The sequence below is a fragment of the Taudactylus pleione genome, unplaced genomic scaffold (genome assembly GCF_031769625.1).
Source record: "Taudactylus pleione unplaced genomic scaffold, aTauple2 ptg000189l, whole genome shotgun sequence".
NCBI classification, from domain to species: Eukaryota; Metazoa; Chordata; class Amphibia; order Anura; family Myobatrachidae; genus Taudactylus; species Taudactylus pleione.
In genome coordinates this window covers 13,634,517-13,652,422 of record NW_028284591.1, presented here as the reverse complement: position 1 = coordinate 13,652,422, position 17,906 = coordinate 13,634,517, and the positions used below count along the sequence as shown (strand labels likewise).

At 49.5% G+C, this 17,906-nt stretch overlaps 1 protein-coding gene across 1 annotated transcript in view; it reads left to right on the top strand.

Moving 5' to 3' along the window:
- The first annotated feature begins 12,933 nt into the window (after positions 1-12,933).
- Positions 12,934-17,906, top strand: part of SETBP1 (SET binding protein 1) — a 212,858-nt gene continuing 207,885 nt past the window's right edge. Inside the window, exon 1 of the mRNA XM_088476516.1 lies at positions 12,934-13,710. The gene's annotated coding sequence lies outside the window, so the exon portion shown is untranslated. The remainder of the gene's footprint in view (positions 13,711-17,906) is intronic.

Genomic DNA, 17,906 nt, shown 5'->3' with positions numbered 1-17,906 from the left:
TTGTTGCGAAAGACCACTACACTTGCTATGCTCAAACCTAAACAAAAGGAGACCACAGGGCTTCCACATTCACCAAGACTTTATGGGGAAAACGTTTTTTTACATTATGGGCTAACTAATACCCCTTTTCCACCAAAATTCCGGGTCTGACCCGTAGTTGGAACAGAGTTGCTATCCGGATCAGACCCGGAATTTAGCCGGCGCTGACTCAGAATATTCCCGAGTCGGCACCGCTCACACCGGGGTCGGGTCTGCATAGACCCGGCTTTCCTGGCGTGAAAGTGGACGCTTGGAGATGACGTCATCGCCAAGCTCCACTGAAGCCGGACCAATCGGCCGGCTAGCAGCACACTCTAGGTCATCGTGACCAGGAGTGCGCTGTTCTCACAGCAGGGTTTCACGGGCTACGCCTGTGTTAAACCCTGCTAGTTACCTGCGTTGGATTGCCGGGTCACTTGACCCGGCGATCCAACCATCTCCCCTTTTACACAAGGGAGCTGCCCGGGTTAACCCTGCAATAACCCGGGTTTTAGCTCCGGTGTAAAAGGGGTATTAGAGATTTCAAAAAAAGACTTATCAAGGAGTTTTGTAAGATTGGTGGATGAATTAAGTACAGAACCACCCCGTCCACCAGGGGATCCGCAACCTGAAAGATTCAACCATACAGTTCTCAAAAGGATGGCAAAACAGTGGAGTTGGCAAACCAGACAATTGGTGTGCACCTATTACTGCATAAAATAAATCAGAGGCTGCTAGATATTCACCATGGGCCAGATTCATGGAAATGGGCAATGTTTTTCTTCTGCGCATGCGTCTGACCCACGCTGTGAATGCGTCACGATTTTATTCGTACAGAGTTGAAGATCAAATTTAGACGCAGTATTGTGCTGGTGTTCCTGGACGCTGACTGGGAGGTAACTTTGGGGTAAAAATACACAGAGATGTTGTGTCTTATGGGAGTGTTGCAGGCGTGTCAAAGTTTTTAATGGTGCGACTGATGCGGTATTTCAGCATCTACGGTCACTGACACAGGGCATCTCAAACCTTGCACATTCGAGGACAGATGTAAACCAGAGAATGACTTTGTTTGCGGCATTTGCATAAAGACACAGGCGCCACGGCGGCAAGTACACAGCTATGTCTGTGGTCTGTGTTTGACTCTTGAGTCAGCCCCCGGGGTCTTGATGTTCGGTATAGAGGCCTGATACCCCATTGGCAACTGTTTCGGGGACTCGGTGCAATAGATGGTTATGATGACCTAATTATTGTTCATATTAAAATCCATTTAAGTGTCCTCTGAGTACTTGTGATGAATGGTCCACGTACAATTAAAATGTATATTTTATTAGTAAATACTTTAAAAATGAAACAGTGTATGATGAGAATACTTAGCGAAATATGACAGAAATATAGCAAAGTGAAATTAATAAATCATCAGAAAAGCTGGATGTTGTCAGAGAATGGTATTAATTAGCACTGTTGGTGTTCTCATCACACATATATGAGACTGTGCACATGCAGAATTCTGGTATTGCGGTACAGCGCTCTTCATGGTACAATTCTAGTATTTATATCTATCTAGTATTAGCCTGGGGCTACTATTAGGTGACTATAGGTAGCTGCCTATGGTGCAGGGAGAACTGCTGAGTGCCCCCCAGTCGGCCCTGTTGCAGTCAGTAAAAACATCTCACCACTGGACCAGCATCTAGAGAGTTTTTGGAGGCTGCAGGTGTGAGGGCTACAATGATGACAGATCAGCAGCGGCAGGCCAGTCCTTACTGACGCTCTGTCTCAGTCTCATCAACATGTGACTGCTGGAGTCACATGATACAAAGTTCTGGCGGTGTCGGTGGGAGTCCTAGTGGAAAATCAAGTAAGCAAAGGGAAGAAATGTGTGACTGAGGGGTAAGGGAGGGAAAAGCTGGTGGGCAGGGGGAATGTGATAGAAAAGCTGGTAAGCATTGAGATATGTGAAGAAAAAGCTGGTGGGAAGAGGGCAAGCGAGGAAACAAACTGTTGGGCAGAGGGTCATGTGAGGGAAAGTATGGTGAGCAGTGAGGCATGTGAGGAAAATATAGTGAGAATAGGGGCATGTGGTGGGGGAAATTATGGTAAGCAATGGGGTATGTGAGGGAAAATATGGTGAGCTGAGGGGTATGTGAGGGTAGATATGATGAGCAGAAGGGCATGTGAGGGAAAATATAGTGAGCAGAGGTGCAGTTAAGGTAACAGCTGGCAGGTATAGGGGTATGTGACAAAAAACTGGGGGCAGATGCACTTGTGAAGAAAATAGCTGATGGGTATGTACAGTAATATCTGGTCAGCAGGGGGCAATTAAGGAAAAAGCCAGCAGATGAGGGGCATGTGAGGGAAAATCTGGTGAGCAGAAGGGCATGTAAGGGAATTGCTGTTGGACATGTGAAGGAATATCTGGTGAGCAGAAGGGCATATAAGAAAAAAGTTGGTGCAGAGGGGCAAGTAAGGAAAAAGATGGTGCAGAGGGGCAAGTAAGGAAAAAGTTTGTGCGGAGGGGCATGCAAGGTAAATTATGGTGAGCAGAAAGACAAGAAAAAAGCTGGTGGTAGAGTGCTTGTGAAGTAAAAGCTGTTTGCAAAAGGGCTTGTGCAGAGGAATACATGAGCGGGAAATGGTGGGCAGAGGAGCATATGAGGGAATGTACAGTATGTATTGTGCAAGGTATTCGGTCAGATGGTCAACAGTAACCGTGTCGACATTCATAATGTCAACATCGCAATGTTACCTTGTCAACATTCTCAGGATGCCGACAGTTAGGGTCAAGACCTACTGGTAGGGTTAGGGTTAGGCTGTGGGGGGAAGTTAAAGACACTAGGGGAGGGTTAGGGGTAGGGATTAGAGTTAAGGGGGCTTGAATACTCACCGGAATGCCGCGGCTGAGATGTCCCCACTGGAACTGCTCCGCATGTGAACGCAGGGACCCATAAGAAGACATTGGAGCCGCCACTGCTCATTATGTCCACATATCATCCATGTAGACATAATGTCAGCATGGTCACTGGTAACATGCTGCATGTCGACAATTTAACCATGTGGACATTCTCATTTTGACAAGATGAATGTTGACATTATAACTGTCGACCAATCATACCACACCCTCTGTGCAGGTATACCGGCATTTGATTTTGAATCGGTGTGAAATGGATATACAAATGGCACAAACCAATTATCAACAAAAAAGTGTGTAGCATGGGAAGCAATCGGGAAGCCGACTGCCTAAATACCGGCAGCCAGCTTCCCGACTGTCTTATCCCAGCATGGGTGAAATGCTGGGCGTCTAGATGTAGACACCCGCATTTCCCCGATGCCGGGAGACCGGCGCCCGGCATCATGATCGTAGTGATGCCGGGCCCCGCGAGCAGACAGCCGCGGGGGGAGGGTTAGGTTTAGGGCTCCCGGGGGGGACTTAGGGTTAGGCACCCCCCTGGGAGGGTTAGGCTAGGGGGAGGGAGGGTTAGGCACCCCCGGGGGGGACTTAGGGTTAGGCACCCCCCCGGGGGACTTAGGTTTAGGCAGCGGGAAAGGGGGTGGTTAGGGTTAGGCACTTAGAGGGGGGATTAGGGTTAGGCACTTGGGGGGGAAGTTAGGGTTAGGCACCCCTAAGGAGGGTTAGGTTAGCAGATACTTACCTATCCATGATCGGGATTTCCAGCGCTGTCGGGCTTCCGCTGCTTCGAACTCTGCTCCTGTCGGGCTGCCGCTGATGGGAATCGAACTGCCGGCCGGCGGTATATCATACCCATTCCTGTAGCATGGTTTGTGTAGTAGTTAGCATTACTGCCTCCCAGCACTGAGGTGATGAGTTAAATTGCTGGTAATGGCTGACTGATGTCGCTCTCCCTGTGTTTCTTTTGGGTGCTCCAGTTTCATCCCCACAACAAAAATATACTGGTATTTTAATTGGATGGTGAAAAAAAATAAATAAATAACCCTAATGTGTATGTGTGTGTCCAGATGATAGGGAATAAAGGCCCTCATTCAGAGCCGTACGCTCTGAGCAGAGCGCACGCTCTGAATGAGGGCCGGGCTCCATTTTCATGGAGCGTCCTCCTGGACGTTCGTATAGCTGTGGGTCACCACCCACAGGCTATACGAGCGTGCATTGTGATGGTCGCGATGGTCGAGACCATCGCGACCATCGAATTTGCGAGCCGGAGCCTGCGGTTGAGGTTTTCAACCGCAAGCTCCGGAGTGATTTTGGCTCTATCAGAGCCAAAATCACTCCCACTGACATCACTAGTGATGTCAGTGGGCCGGCTTCTGACGGGAGGCGTTCCCGTGGGAATGCCCCCGGCACGCCCACCAAAGGGGGCGTGCTGTCAATCAATATTGACAGCACGCCCCCTTTGATCGGACACAACGAGCGAAGGACTTTCCTTCGCTCGTCGCGTCTGGCGCATGCGCACGACGGAGCTCCCTCCGTCGTGCGCATGCTCAGTCCATAACATCGACCCACTTGCGAGCGGACAGCCGCTCGCGAGTGGGTCTGAATCAGGCCCAAAGACTGTAAGGTCCACAGGGCAAAAACTGATGTGAATGACTGAAATATTCTTTGTAAAGCACTACATTATATAAATGACTCAATAAATAAAATAAAACAGGATTTTGGTACTTACCGATAAATCCCTTTCTCCGATTCTACAGGGGACACTGGAGGACTTCAAGACAGTGGGGTATAGACGGTGCTGAGTGGAGCTTTGCACTTTAAATGAAGTGTGACTAGCCCCTCCCCTCTATACCCCCCTATAGGCCAGTATTGGAATCGTGCCAGAGGGGAGTAGAGAAAAAAAGATTTACAGAAGAGGAGGAGGCGAAAGTACACATAACAACTGAAAGGTGAAAACAAAGTAAAATAGAATGAAACAAGAGACAACAAACAAGTCTCTAACATTCAGAACATCACCCTAGACAACAAACATGATGCCAATAGGCATAACAGGTGTGGCAGGAAGAACAGCACCGGGTGGGTGTCCAGTGTCCCCTGTGGAATCGGAGAAAGGGATTTATTGGTAAGTACCAAAATCCTGTTTTCTCCTTCATCCACTAGGGGACACTGGAGGACTTCAAGACAGTGGGGACGTCCCAGAGCTCCCATCACCGGTGGGAAAGCGCTGAGAACCCTGCAAAATAGACCGACCATATTGCGCTGCAGACGACGCAAAGGTGTCAAATCTGTAAAACCGAACAAAAGTATGCCGGCACAACCAAGTAGCTGCCCGGCATAGAGATTCCATAGAAACGCCTCAACCAGCCACCCACGAGGCACCCACTGAGCGAGTGGAATGTGCGGTAATGGAAGATGGAGGTTCTCTAGACGAGGCCATATACACCTGTCGTATGGTCAGACGAATCCATCGAACCAGTGTCTGTTTGGAAGCTGGCCATCCCGGACGAGCAGCATCATACAAAACAAAGAGAGTATCTGTCTTGCGAACGGCTGCCGTCCTGTCTACATATATGCGAAGAGCTCTAACCACATCCAAGGATCTAGAAGAAGGAGAATCCTGTGGGAGAACCAGAACCACAATAGGTTGATTGATGTGGAAGGCCGAAACCACCTTAGGCAGAAAATCCATTCTGGTGCATAGCTCAGGTCTAGCCTCATGAAATACCAAATACGGTGGATGACATGATAAAGCTCCCAGCTCCGACACCCTCCTGGCGGAGGCTAGAGCCAGCAGAAGTATCACCTTCCATGAAAGATACTTCAATTCCACTGACTCCAAAGGCTCGAACAGCGAAAGCTGCAAGAAAGACAGGATGAAGTCCAAGTCCCATGGAGCTGTAGGAGGAACAAAGGGTGGTTGCAATCTAACCACACCTTGCAAAAATGTCTGCACATCCGGTAATAAGGCCAATCTCTTTTGGAAGAAAACCGAGAGTGCTGAAATTTGTACCTTCAGAGATCCTAACCTAAGGCCCGCTGAGAAACCTGCTTGCAGAAAAAGCAGAAATCTGGGAAGACTGAACTCTGTAGAAGGCAAAACTCTACATTCACACCAGGCTACATATGCCTTCCAAATATGATGTTAATGCTTGGAAGTAACTTCCTTCCTGGCTCTAAGCATAGTAGGAATCACCTTGGAAGGTATCCCTTTACGTCTTAAGATGGCCCTTTCAACAACCACGCCGTCAATCATAGCTGCTTTAAGTTTGGATAGACTAAAGGACCCTGAAGAAGCAGATCCTCTCTGAGTGGTAAAGGCCACGGATTGTCTACCAACAGGAGCTGAATGTTGGAGTACCAAGTCCAGAGCTATCAGCAGGACCTTGGCCTGTTCCCTCTTGATGCGTTGAAGTATTCGAGGGAGAAGGGGAAATGGAGGAAACAAATAAATGAACTGGAACCGCCATGGTGATGACAGTGCATCCACAGCCACCGCTTGTAGATCCCTTGTTCGAGAGCAGTAAAGGGGCAGTTGATGGTTCTGCCTGGATGCCATGAGATCGACCTCCGGAAGACCCCACTGTTGGACCAGCTGCTGAAACACCTGTGGATGTAGAGCCCATTCTCATGGATATACATCCTGACGACTGAGGTAATCTGCCTCCCAATTTTCGACGCCCGGTATGAAGATTGCCGAAATCGACCTTGCGTAGCTTTCCATCCAGATAAGAATCCGGCTTACTTCCTTCATGACCGCTCGACTTCTGGTGCCTCCTTGTTTGTTTATATATGCCACTGCTGTGACATTGTCGGACTGGACTCTGATTGCTCGGCCCCTCAGACAGCTGCTGTCTGCAATGCATAGAAAACTGCTCTTAACTCCAATATGTTGATTGGAAGACTCGATTCCTGTGCTGTCCAGCATCCCTGGAAGTGATGCTCCAAAACTACTGCCCCCTAGCCTCTTAGACTCGCATCCGTGGTAAGAAGCATCCAATCCCACTCTCCGAATAGCTTGCCCTCTGCAAGGTGAACTGAGTTTAGCCACCACAGTAGGGAAATCCGAGTCTTGGGTTGTAACCTGACTTTTTTGTGAAGAAACAGGTGGGATCCTGACCATTGTGATAGGAGATCTAGCTGAAAAGGTCTGGAGTGAAAACAACCGTACTGGACAGCCTCGAAGGCTGCCACCATCTTCCCCATAAGTCGGATACATGCATGAACCGTAACCTGACGATGTCGAAGGACCAACCTCACCATCTCCTGAATGGAAGTTATCTTGTCCTGGGGAAGAAATACACGTTGAGACACTGTGTCCATGATCATTCCTAGAAACTGCAATCTCTGTGTCGGTTGCGGATGTGATTTGGGAAAATTCAGGATCCATCCATGACGAATGAGGAGGTTGTGTGTCACGGTGATGTCCTGTAATAGTTGATCCTTGGAATTCACCTTCAGGAGTAGGTCGTCCAGGTACAGAATAATAGTGATTCCTTGTTTCCGAAGGAGACTCATCATCACAGCCATAACCTTTGTGAATACCCGTGGGGCCGAAGAAAAGCCAAAGGGCAAGGCCTGAAACTGGAGATGTGAATCCCGAACTGCGAATCTCAGGAAAGCCTGGTGAGGTGGCCAAATGGGAATGTGCAGGTAGGCGTCCTTGATATCTAGAGATACCATGAACTCGCCCTCCTCCAAGCCTGCAAATACCGACTGACTCCATCTTGAACCTGAAAATCCGTAAGTATGGATTGAGATCCTTTAAGTTTAGAATGGGTCTAACCGAGCCGTCTGGTTTCGGAACGACAAAAAGACTGGAGTAAAATCCTTTTCCCTTCTGATGATTGGAAACTTGGATTACCACTTTCATGGATAGAAGCCTGTCTATTGCTTTCTGTAAGACTATACTTCTGTCATTGGAAACTGGCAAACCTGTGGTAAAAAAACGATTTGGGGGTTGCAGTTGGAAATCGAGCTTGTAGCCCCAAATTATTAGATCTCGGACCCAAGCGTTCGCACAGGTTTCCATCCAGACCTCGCTGAAGTCCCGAAGATGCGCTCCCACTCTGGGGTCCCCCAGGTGAGAGGGGAGCCTGTCATGCATTGGGTTTAGAAGTGGACTTAACCATTTGTAGACTCAAGCCTGTGGTGGCTGCGGTTCTACCCTGACCTCTGGAACCACGGGACGTTCATGATCCTCCTCTGAAATAACCACGTGAGCACCCCGGTGCCCGAAAGGACCGAAACGAAGGTCCCGAGTAAGATCGTCTAAGTGGAGGAGCAGTAGTTGGTAGAAAAGTGGATTTACCTCCAGTAGCCTGAGATATCCACTTATCTAATTCTGCTCCAAAAGGAACACTTCCAGTGAAAGGGAGTGCTTCCACAGCCTTTTTGGATTCTGCGTCAGCCTGCCAAGTTTTGAGCCACAGCGCCCGCCATGCTGAAATTGCCAGAGCTGAAGTTATGGAGGCAATAGAACATACATCCTTAGACGCTTCTCCCAGGTAAGCTGCCGGTTCACCTATATGTTCTGCTAGCGGAATGAGTTCCTCCACTGGCAGCTGATCTTTCATTCCATCCGCCAATTGCTTAGCCCAAATTTCGATAGCCTTGTTAGTCCAGCAGCTAACTATCGCTGGACGAAGAGTCACCCCTGCAGCGGTGTAAATGGACTTAAAAGTGCTCTCTAGTCTCCGATCAGACATGTCCTTTAACGATGTGACTCCAGGAACAGGGAGCGTAGTCTTTTTTGACAATTGCGTTACAGATGTATGAACTGTAGAGGGAGTTTCACAAGCTTTTCTATTATCTGCTGGAAAGGGATAAAATGATAATAAACACCAGGATATCTGAAACTTTTTATCTGGATGTTCCCAGGCTGTCATTAGAAGGGAATCCAGCTCTTCCGATATAGGGAAAGCCGTAGCTTGTCTTTGCTTTTTAAGAAAGAAATACTGTTTTGCAGGACCTGAGTCTTCTTCCTGTATTTGCAATACCTATCGTATTGCAGCAATCAAGGCTTCTATTCCCTCTGATACTGGTTCAGGTTCAGACTCCAGAAGCTCTTTAGGTGAATCTGGGGCATACTCACCCTCTTCTAATTCCGGGATATCCTCCTCCTCCTCTGGGTCATCCCAATGGAGGACTGAGGGCAACAATCTCTTTTTAGAGACCTGCGGAGCGGACGCCAGTGTCATGGCTCTGGAAATCCCCTCCATAGATACAGCTAGGGATCTCGCCCATGCTGGTTCCTCTTTAGCAGCTGACCTGTAAGCCTCTCTTTCTCTGTGAGAAGCCTCCAGTTCAGCCGAGAGAGAGGACATAACAGATGTAACCTGCGTCCAAGATGGTGGTTCTGACATCTCTGCAGATTGCTGATCCGTATAACAACCGTCACACAATCTGGAGGTAAATGACTGTCCCTGTGTAAATTTTTTTCCACACTTTTTGCAGGTAAATAACTTTGCGAAGCCTTAGACCTGCCAGTCATGCTACATACAGACCCCACGCAAACCACAAGAGGTTAAGTGACAGGGTAAGAAAAACAGAATATACTGGGGTACAGAGAGATTGGAGACAGTCACACTTGCCCACAACGGTGCTCCTAGCAGTGCCAGAATGCCAGGCAAAGTATTAATTATTATAATGCTCCAAAATGCTCTCTTTACATCAGCCTAAACCCCTGCTGTGATACATACAGGTCCGAAGGCTGTCCAGCGCTGCCTCACCCTGTAATGGCCGCCAGCAGTCTGCAGAGAAACGCTGGGGCTGATGGGAGGCAGGAGTAGGAAGTCGGAGCTAAGCTCCGCCCCCTGCATTCTAGCGCCATTCTGTAAACGGGCGCTTAATCCAGTACATTCTTTAAATATATATATATACTGCCTCTGTGCAGTATTCTGCTGAGCCGCCTAATGCAGGGACAATACCGGCTACCCTGCTTGTCAGGGAGCCGGAGCGCATAGGAAGCCGCCTCTGTTAGCCATAAGCTGGCTTCCCTGCTAATCAGGGAGCCAGCTGTACTTTAGAGACAGAGAGAGACGCCCTGGCTATACTGCCGTCGGCGCGCTCTCTGGTGGTCTGTGAGGCCGCCTCTGATAGCCATAAGCTGGCTTCCCTGCTAATCAGGGAGCCAGCTGTACATACATAGAGATGCGCTGGCGGCTGAGCTGCCGTTGGCGCGCTCTGTGGGAGGACTATGCAGCCGCCTCTGTTAGCGCTAAGCTGGCTGCCCTGCTGATCAGGGAGCCAGCTGTACTTACAAATAACGTGCTGGTGGCTGTGCCGCCGGCACGGATCTGACTGTGGGGCCGCCTAAAGTAGTAATAAGCTGGCTGCCCTGCTAATCAGGGAGCCAGCTGTACTCACAGGAAGACGTGCTGAGGAGGCTCCCTGCTGCTGCTGCCTGTGCTGGCTCTGACTGTGGGGGTCCTCGATGCGCGCTGCAAGCAGCAGCATGTGGCCCCCCCCGAAGACTGAGGTCTCAGGTGTCGGGGACCCCAGGCTAAGTGCATGCACTTGCGAGTGGGTCCCCTCCGGCAGCGTCCCGCGTAGCAGACAGGCAGTTGCAGCTACTGTCTGTCTGTCCTCAGTATAGAATTCTTCTTTCCTAGCCCTAAGAGCAGGAGAGATCTGTTTTTGTGACCTGCTCCCACACGGGCACAAACTAATACTGGCCTATAGGGGGGTATAAAGGGGAGGAGCTAGTCACACTTCATTTAAATTTAAAGTGCCAAGCTCCACTCAGCAACGTCTATACCCCACTGTCTTGAAGTCCTCCAGTGTCCCCTAGTGGATGAAGGAGAAAATATGTTATCAACTTATTGTGACAAGCATTTTTTTTGCTTTGCTTCCAAAATGCAACATGTAGAAAGCCCTTGAGTCTAGAAATCCTGCATTTGCCCCTAGACAGCAGTGGAGCCTGGACATGCATCAGACATAAGTGCATCTGTACTGCAGCCTTGTCAGCCGGGCAAGACAGTATGGGAAGAATTCAATTCAGCGCAATGTGCTACAGCTACGCACATATCCACAATATATATTACTGCCAATATTGCAAGGTTTTTCTGTGCATCTCTACAGGGTCTGAGGCAAAACTTTCAATGAGGATGGATACAATGTGCCGCTCCGGGAATGACACACTGCGTCACTTGTGCTGAATTGAATTCCATCTGAAGCTGGCCATATACCTTAAGAGGGATGCAGTTGATATGCTGGCGGACTGGATGCCGGCAGTCAAAATCCCGCCGATCGGCATAATGCCGACGCTGAAAGCCTGATGGACATCAGGAAACTGGCGTCGGCATCCCGACCGTTGGAAGCCTGAACGTCCGGATGGCGGTAAGTATACGTGCTTAGCAGGGAATGGGAGGGTTAGGATTAGGCACCCCTGAGGGGACTTAGGGTTAGGTACCCCCCAGGAAGGGGGGTTAGGGTTAAGCACTCCCCAGGGGTTAGGCACCATCGGGGGTGGAGTTTAGGGTTAGGCCCCCTCCTGGGAAGGTTAGGGTTAGGCACCATCGGAGGGAGAGGGGAGGGTTAGGCTACTTACCAGCCCTAGTTGGGATCTTCATTATGCGGCCTTTCACTGTCAGTATTTTGGCATCTCATACCATTTCCCCTTAAGATTATATATCCAAACAACCAACTGGTGGAAAGAAAGTCTGATAACGTTTGGGGGCAAATAACACTCAACCATCTGCTCCCAAACACTGGAAAATGGACAAAATTCATTCAAATTGGTTAAATCCGATTGATTTAAGTAAAATGTCTGTATGACCATTTTTGGCCATTTTCTGGCTTTTGGGTGCAACTGGTCGACTGTCATTTGCTTGCATATGGTTGGATGGTTGGACAAAAAAAATTAAGTGCATGGTCATACTAACAGTCATTATTTTTATTTTACAAAAGTCAAGTGTGTGTGTGGCGCTGAGAAGTTTATCTTGAGTGGAGGATGGGCAGCAGGCCGAAGTTTTGCATTAAGGTGGGTATACATTAGATAATATATCGCCCAATCCGGCGGATCAGGTCGGCATATCGACCACATCGACAAATGTGTACCCATACGGATGACCATGCGCGATCCCGCAGATCGTCCATCAGGGTTGTTCTGTCGGCCTGCACGTAGGGACAACGGAGCGACCCAGCTGCCGTCGACAAGGCAGGTGAATGGAGCCGATGGCCGATATATCTGGCGGTCGAGCACCAGATCGTGTAATGTTTACCGGCTGCCTGATATGTCGGCCCTTCGGGTGTTGCATCGCTGGGTATGGGTGAACATCGGTACATCGGTATGGGTGAACCCAGCTTTAGGCACCAGGAAACCTTACACTGGCCTTGCCCTTAATGTGCCACATACCAAAATTTGGTAAGGCTCTCGACATTCCGCCCAAGAGGGAAACTAATAAAAACTTAGGTCTTTGACAAGGGAGTGCCCACCCTGCCATTATGACATTTATGCCCTTGAATAGGATCTTCATTGGGCTTATCTGAAGATAAATGTTAACGACCCATGTCATCGCCCTGCGGAGACACTTGTGGTGATCCAGCTGAGCTCAATCATTTTTATATGACCCTCATCAGACATCCCTGACATTTGGGGCCACACACACATACGCACAAAGCAGCAGTATATTAGATGTAGACACTTGAACTACTCCTGGGAGCTCTGCCACAGCTAAACATGCCTCCTATGTGTCTTCTCCCTGTTTACACTCCATGTGGGACCCTCAGGGCCTCAATCTGGGCATGTCTAATAGATTTACCCCTCAGATAGAACATCTGGCAGCCTGAACCCTGGAAATAGCTTGTTCCCTTGCTCTGAATAAACGAGCGGGGCTGAGCCCCCTCCCACGCAGGCCGTGTAGTGTCAGCGCTGCTGAGTGCAGTAACCCGGCCCTGCCGCCTCATTAGCATCTGCTGCTCGCTACTGCAGGACTGGGGAGAGGGGGGGGGGTGGACAGGCACACGGAGCAGGCGGGGGAGAGACTCGCACACACGGGAGAGGGACACAGGCGGGAGGGGGATGGCCGGATCTCATTAGACGGGCGGAGCGGACATTTTGTGATACATTACAGTATCTGGATCAGGGATCGGAGACAGCGAGAGGAGGGGGGGGATCCGCAGCCGCAACATTGTATCCAGCCCGGGAACCGCAACATTGTACTCAGCCTGTGAGCCGCAACGTTCTACCCAGCCAGGGACTCGCAACATTGTATCCAGCCAGGGAGTCGCAACGTTCTATCTGCCCGGGAGCCGATCAGCCAGGGAACCGCAACGTTCTATCCAGCCAGGGAGCCGATCAGCCAGGGAACCGCAACGTTCTATCCAGCCAGGGAGCCGATCAGCCAGGGAACCGCAACGTTCTATCCAGCCAGGGAACCGCAACGTTCTATCCAGCCAGGGAACCGCAACGTTCTATCCAGCCAGGGAACCGCAACGTTCTATCTGCCCGGGAGACGCAGCCGCAACACTGTCCCCAGCCCGGGAGCCGCAACGTTCTACCCAGCCCGGGAGCCGCAACATTGTATCCGTATCTCCGGCTGACTACGCAGCAGCCATCAGCGGATACGTCCCAGGATAATACCCCAGCCTCACCTACCCCCCATTCCCCCCACACCCTTCTACCGCCCGGATTCTCTCTACCCTCCCTGGACGTGGATTTATTTTGCCTCCTGTGCGAGCCCTGGACTCGTGGAGCCGCCATTTTCCCCGTCGGTTCCTATGTCACACAAGATCATGGCACTGCCGCAGAGCCCGGGATCTGAGCGCTCTCACTGCCTGGAGGACGGGTACGTGTGCAGGGGATTGGGGGGGCACTGTATGGGGCAGATAATGCCCTGTGTGTCTGTGGTGGGTCCCGGGAGCTGCCGAAGTGCTTCTCAGGAACTGCAGCTGTCAATCATGGTGACATGGAGTGACAGCTGCAGCTTTCCATGAGGTTCTGCAGCAGCTGCCGGCCATCGCTGCTCTGATCTGAGGCGGGAGAGCGGGGTACCCCCCAGCCTGTAATGTGCCAGCGCTGCTCTGGTGGGTGCTGTGGGTATATAGTTGGCTTCTGATTTAATTGTGCAAGTTGCGTGTGGGGACTGTCCAAGGTCATCTGGGGTTTCCCTGGTCCAGGGGCCAGTTCCCCGCAGTCACAGAGAGGTCCTGGGTGTCTCTGTGCCGGTCACTGGGGTCTCTGATCTGTCACAGGGAAGAGGCCATATGTGTGTGTATATAGTTTATGAGTGTATGGTGTGCGGTGCAGGGCTGGGAATGGAGCTCTCCCTTGTTTCCATGACCTCATTTAGGTGTATGTAGCTATGGCAGTAATTATATTCCTGTTAGCAGGGACCTGTATCTGTGTGTATGAGCTAGCTGTGCTTCTGTATCATTAAACACTGCATGTCTGTGTCTCTGGCCATCACATACCCTGTCATGTATATCACTGCCTGCTGATTGGTTCTGCATTGCTGCCACCATGGAGGGCAGGTTGGAAGGGTATATAACCACACTGGCACAGATGCATGTGCTAGCAGTCATTATCTCTAGCTATTTATCTCATATCTATATATCTCATATCTATCTATCTCTCCTGCTGAAGATTCTAAGACAGGTTTGTTTTGCAATAGTTTCTGTAGTACCTGAGTTTGTATAAACCAAAAAAAAAAAAGGTATTTTAATATAACCTCCCAATATGTATTATTATTATTATTATTATTATTATTATTATTATTATATCCGGGGGAGCCTGCTGCATCTCTGTCCAGCCTGGTTTCGGACAGGACCTGGGTCATGTCATATGGTGGTTGCAGACCTGCATGTGTCAGCCCCTCATTACGTGGTTTTGTTTAACAAGGTTTTGCCTTTACATCCACAGAGATCTATCTATATGAATTACAGACAGCAGCTGTGACAAGGATTTCCTATTGGTTTCCGCTGGCAGTAAAGTGTACTGATAATCTTACTGTTGATGTGAAGTTCTCACAAGGCAGATAGAGTTTATTATTGGTATCCTGTGGAGAAGCTCAGGACCTGCCAGAAAAGGGGGGAGCTCTCCAGATCCCCCCCCCCCCCTCCAAACACTCTCCTTTTTACCCTTGTGGTGGCAGAGTATCTTGTGGCAGTAAAGGAAAAGCCTGACGTGCGCAGGGATGGTGCTCTCATGTTAAGGCCAGTCTGGAGAAACAACTGACAGGAGACCACTTATATCTCTCCGCTCCCAGGGGCTGTGCCCCTGCTGGGGTTGTGTTTGGCTTCTATGTGATCTGACCAGCCTCCAGAAACCCGAAAGTGCACAGTTACATATCCCCCCGTCACAGTGATAAACACAGAGTTGAGTCCTCACCCTCTGCTACCAGTCTGCAGTATCCCTGGTGTTGTACATCCTCCAGGAATGGTGCATTTATAGCACATAATGTTCTTTTATGGCTAATCTCTGAGCTGTTTATTGTTGGGTCTTGTTATGGTTAAATAGAAAATTGATCTTAGTTTGGTCTTTGACCTGTCCAGGGTCTGTGACACTAGCCTGGATGAATGCACAGGGAAGATGGGCTCACAACGGCTTCTTGGGTGCCCTGGGGACCGTCCTTGTTTGCAAAGTGACAGCTGAATGAACTTGAAAGATGGGTCATTCCATGTAAAATTTACTAATTTTGAAGTCTGTCCACCCCCCCCCCTCTTGCTGATTGTGCACTGCTGTGTACACATTAGATGTATACCCAGCGCAACATTGTCAGCGATGGGACCCGGCATGCGTGTACACACTTGCCGATGCCAGGTTCGATGGGTAGGGGGAGTGTCGTGCTGCATTCTGCAGCATGACATCGTTAGCGACATCCCGTTGGCCCTGCAGTAGGGTTGACGGGCGATGTCGCTAATGACCCGCGGGAGTGTGCATACCGTGTACACACTAGACGATGTACCCGATATGTCGCTGCGATCCACTGAATCGGACGACATATCGTCTAGTGTGTACCCAGCAGTAGTGAGACACACACACACAGCCCATAGTATTGCTACTACTGCATATTGTGAACTAACATTTTCCCAAAGGTTTCTGACGTGGGATGGGTACAGGATGCCAGCGGTCAGAATCCTGACCTCAGCATCCCGACAGGGTTAAGGTGGGTATCCAATACCAGACTGTGAAAGACTGAACGGTAATGACATCGTTATCGTTCAGTTGTTCACTAAACTGCACAGTGCCCACACTGAACGATATATCGTTCAGTGCAGGCACCCTCCCTCATCCCCGAACATGGTCAACCTGACAATATCATCAGGTCGACCAGCATGATCGGGTGATGAGCAGTGCCGGCAAAGACCAGCCTGAACGTGCATCGCTGGACATTGCCGACATTTTAGTGCACGATTAATGGACGACTGAACGGTAGCGATATCGTTCAGTCGTCCATTAATATCGCGTAGTGGATACGCACCTTTAGAATACCGGCAATTGTTGGTCAGTATTGTAACCCCCCCCTTTCCCTTCTCTGACGCTAACCTCCCCCCCCCCCCCAGTGCCTAAACCTAACCTCCCCCTCCCCGCACCCTAAACCTAACCCTCTTTCTTTAGTCCCTAACCCTCCCCCCAACCCTGCTACTTACCTTCAGGATCCCGACAGTCAGGATGCGGGTGCCGGGATTCTGACAAGTGTCGGGATTCCGGCGCTGGCATTCTGAGCGCCAGAATCCCCGTGGTCAGGATATTGGCAGCATCCCTTATGACATATATGTTGTAATCATCATGTAAAATTGTATAAGAAATGGGAGATGGTCAGGTGGGGACCGCTGGTCCACTTGACATAGAATGACCCCCATCCATGTGACTGAAAGTGCATTGCCTAGATATGCGTGTAGTGCCACTAATATTGGGAAAGTTATACATATATAATAGTAAACCAGAATATCTACTAGATGAGCAGGGAGCCAGCGCTGTTTGTTTAGATGGAAATACGGTCGTTCCGACAGATGAATCATTGGGAGGAGCACTCGTGGCTGGGGCAGACGTGACATTATTATGGATTTTGTGTCCAAAATGAATGTGTTTCATTAAGTTTGACAGCTGTAAAAATAATGCACCAGATCCCCAGATCTATTTGTTTAGCGTGACCCAGACTGCTGTGTGTTTGGAGATTTGTGTTTTTGGGTTTTCCTTTTTCCTATGTCCCGTTCCTTTTTTTTCATAGTGCACGCAGGTCCTTGGGGAAAGAATGCTTGTATCTGTGAGCACTGGCATGGCGGAGGAAGTGGTGTATGGGTAGTGGGTTTTGGTAATCTAGATTCATGGAACTAATGGAGCAGAAGTAATGAACTTGGTAAGGATGGAACGGTATTTGGTAGTTACTCGATTCCCCGGAACTTGCTAGACTTTATTTCAATTTGTATTATTGCTCTAGTGAACCACTGAAACTGGCACAGGAACGTACCCATGATACCAGTTGACTGCACCCAGCGAAGGCAGCCATTGGCATGAGCCAATATTTGAGAATGCAGCCTATCAGCTCACTAGGATCCTGTGACATCACTTAGCTCAAGGCATACATACCCTCCCCTCATGCCTCAGTATGGTAACTAGGTCCTACTGAATTACTCCGTAGCATTGTAGTGAATATTGGTTGAGCCCACACAATGGCCACCTCCAGTATGTCTAAAGATTGGTACACTTGAAGCCTTGTTGATGCTTTTTGATGGCCAGGTATTAAAATGTGATAATTTCTTACCATATGGTAAATGATGGGCCAAATTGTCTACGGTTCATTTTCACTAGTTGTTGTGGTTGTTTTGGAGGGTTTGCCAAGTTGGATTCCTGGGTTAAAGGTCAACAAGCAATAGGTCGACAGTCAATAGGCTGATGGGTACAAAAGGTCGACACGGGAGTGGTCGACACATTGTTCTTTTTTGTTTGCTATGGATAGGCACCTACTGGAGGGTCAGGATTAGGCATTAATAGGGACGGTTAGGGTTTGGCACCAGGAGAAGGGTTTAAGGTGAAGATTAG